Source organism: Gavia stellata, chromosome 8 (assembly GCF_030936135.1).
Source record: "Gavia stellata isolate bGavSte3 chromosome 8, bGavSte3.hap2, whole genome shotgun sequence".
NCBI classification, from domain to species: domain Eukaryota; kingdom Metazoa; phylum Chordata; class Aves; order Gaviiformes; family Gaviidae; genus Gavia; species Gavia stellata.
In genome coordinates this window covers 35,190,940-35,194,543 of record NC_082601.1, presented here as the reverse complement: position 1 = coordinate 35,194,543, position 3,604 = coordinate 35,190,940, and positions in this window count along the sequence as shown.

Here is a 3,604-nt window from a genome sequence, read left to right as displayed (position 1 = left end):
GCGCCGCGACCCTCCCTCGCGCGGAGAAATACCCGTAGAGGTGCGGCTCGGGGGGCTGGCGGCAGGGCCAATCAGAGCCCCGCCCCCGCCGCCTCGGCCAATGGGCGCGCGGCGATACTGTGCTGCCCCGCCCACAGCTCTCCCTTCCGCGTGGGGGCGGCGGGGTGTTCCCGGCGCGGCGCTCCCCCCCGCCCCGCGCCGGGGCCGCGGGGCTGCTCTGGGCGCCTGCCCGGCCGGCCGGACCCCGGTAAGTGCGCGGGGTTTGCAGGCAGAAGCACCGGGCGTATAACGTGGAGAGCGGTTGCACCTGTTAAGAAAAGGCTGCCCGGCAATAGCAGGCGAAGCAGAAACAGGGTGAGCACCGACCCTGGTGACAGGCCTCCGTTTCTGCCGGCTTCTGGCGCTCCCAAGGAGGGTTGGGAGCCGGGCAGCGTGAGAAGCCTGGAAGCGTGTGAGAGAATGTGCAGCTCTCGAGGAGGAGCTAGATGTTTAAGAAGTAGGGTTTGTGAGCAGAGGTAAGAGGTGGAAGAAGAGCACGGGCTGCTGCCCGGCAGGTGGGTGATGCTGTTACGGTGTCCCCACAGGAAGTGGGGTGGCCCTGTCAGGAACGAAGACCGTTAGGAGGTGACTCCCGTTGCCCCAGGAAAAAAGATGCTGAAGCCTAAAGCGCGGTGGGCGATCTCCAGACAGCAGCCAAGGACGGCAAGCTAGCCAGCGGGGAGCTAGTCTGAGGTAGCGACCCGTTCAGTTACACTGGGCATTCACCCCGCTGCCTTATTCCCTGAGGTGCAGTCACTGCGCCGCCGCGCAGCTCCCAGCGCTGTTGGCGCCGTTCCGCCCTCTCCTCCGAAGCCAGCCGCCGCACCTCCCCTCACCTCTCGGTAAGGCTCTGGCAGCCGTCCCCAGTGACCAGCGCAACGGCGCCTGCCGCTGCCGGCCCCCGGCCGCCTCGGGGAGCCCGCCACCCTGGCCGGGCGGAGTGCGCAGGCGCGGCGGGAGGGGGAGCGCCGGGCCGGGAACAGCCGCACCACGTGACTTCGGGGAAAGGCGGCGGGGAACCAGAAAGGGCTGACTGAGGGGAAGGCGAAAGCGAAAGCCGCGCCGGCCCGGACTCCCCCGCCGCCCCGCCCCGCCTTCCCCTGGGCTGGCCGCACGGCAGCCGCAGCGTCCGCATTCTGTGAGGGGGGCAGTCGGCCTCAGCGGCGAGAGGGGCCGCGTATGGGCGCCGGCAGCCGCTGGCCCGGCCTGCCCGACTCTCCCTACCGGGGCAGCAGCGGCTTGTTTTCCTCATCGTCGCGAGTTGTGGGGGTTTAAAGCATTGGAGGTTAAAAGTAGGCAATGGAAAGCGACCTGCTTTTCACCGTTGCAGTTAAGAAAATCTCCCGGTTTTCAGCTCCTGTGGGTGAAAGCTGGCGTAGTGGCAGGCTGGCTCTGGAAAGCAATAGGGCATGGAAGTCTGCGAAGGAGACCTTGTCTCAACCGTCCGTGTTGTATGGGTGGAAGAAAGGCATGCAAGGGCAATAAAGGATTGTACGAACACAGTTGCAATGGTTAGTTTATGACTGTAACACGGATTTCCGTTAAAGTTACAGAAACTTTAAGAATGCTTATGAATTGTAGGTGGCTGGCTTAATCATTCCTGGCGTTTTGTCAGTTGAGAATTTTCTTCTCACTGAATATCTTTTGATAAAGAAGTTTCCTTTTCCTTCATGTCATCTTTCTTTCAACAGTCTTGTTTGCTAGGACACTGGTACTGCTACTTGGACATGCGCGGTCTTCTTTGTTCTTGTCTCAGGTGTGAAGTGTCAACAAAGACCAGAAGAGTTGAAGTCCAGGCTTTGGTGCAGGTCTCAGCATACTTGGATCTTCCTCGGTGTCCTTTGTATCCCCTTCTCTCCTCAGATGGAGGAGACAATTCTTAGTCTGTGGAAGAAACAAGTATATAGAACGTCTGTTTGGTAAACTTCGTGGCATGAAATGCTGAGTAGTGGATATAAACGTGGCTATAAATAAAAGCTATAATAGAAGGTAACTGAGAGTTTTTACATTTGTTTGATTAAAATCATTACGGTGATGCAGCAAGACACAAAGCACAGAACAACTACATGATTTCCCCCCCCCCCCTTATTTTTGACTTTGCTGCTGCAAAACACAGTGAAAGCGCAAGCACAGTTAGTAAAAGTACTTAAAAACAGATGTTTCGTTTCTTCTGGCAGTATCTGAGGCATTCCGTTCAGTGTGTTTTTTCTCTTCCCCCCCTTTCCCCATTTTACTAGAGAACCCTATTCTTACTCATAGTAGCATAAGGACAAAATTCTCACTTTTTTTTATGGAAGGAGGCTTGTGCTGTAGACATTTATCTTGCAGAAAATTACTCCAATGTTCCTTTAAAGCAGCAAACTGTATTTAAGTCATATGCCTTTCAATTAAATTTTAAACCTACCCCTTGCAAAATCTGTTGTAAAACAATAGTAGAAACTGTAATGCCAAAACCTCATCCACAGTGGTATTCAGTAACACAAAATATGTTGTGTTCAAGTCAAGACTTGAGAGTCTCAAAGAGTTGCATTGCACAGGGAGCAGGGAGGAAGAAGAGAGAAGATTGATTCACATGCCATGTCTGGACCTTTTTTACAGTACTTCTCATGAAGGTTAGATGGTCAAAAGGATAGGGTACCCCCCATTTTGTTTGTATTAAGATTGTGAGAACAGGTTAGAATGAAAAGGCATGCAATAGCTGATGTGAGGTGAAGTTACGTTTGCTGCCATAGAAGTTTGTGTTACTGCTTGTAGTTCAGACTTGAGATCGACAAAAAGATACCACAAATCTGTTTTTATTTTACCTTGAAAAAATTCCACAAAAGTCCAGGTATCCAACTTTAAGCCAAAATCTGTTTTTATTCATACTGGACATATAAATTACAGATGTTACCAAATAGTATACACAAGTGCTTTGGTTCTGGAAAATTCTTTATACATCATGCTTTCTGAGAGAAAAAGACTTCCTATCTGCAGCTTGCTTTGAATAACTCAGATTAATGAACAGAGACGTGCTAAGTCATTTAAGATCTACTCCGTGTATTACAGAAATATCTCGTTATTTTCTTTCCACTCACTCGCTTTCAGCTAATGTCATTGCTATGGGCGAGAGGGGTGAGTAAAAAAGGAGAAATGAAAGTAACATCCCGGTCTTACTGAATCAAGGAGGTTACGTTTTCATCCCAGATGTCTAATTTGTACCTACTCAAGAACAGCGTAAGGTGCAAATGCTCAAGTGTGTGTATGTATTTTAAGAACTTTGCATGCATTAACCATTTATTCTGTACGCAAGAATTAAGTCTTGAATGAGCCTGCATACAAGAAATGCAGTGGCCTTGGAATTGCCAGTTTATTATTCTATTAACAGATGTTTTAGGGATAATATTGGGGAAAAAAAACCAAAACCAACAACAAAACCGAACAACCCAAACTCAGCACTAAACAGTGTCTGAAAGAAAAAAAGAGTATGTTAAAAAGGCAATTTACCATTTATATAAAAATTAGTTATTCTGCTTATTAAATGAGTCTCTGATAGGCATGTAATATTCTGTCACGTAGCATAAAT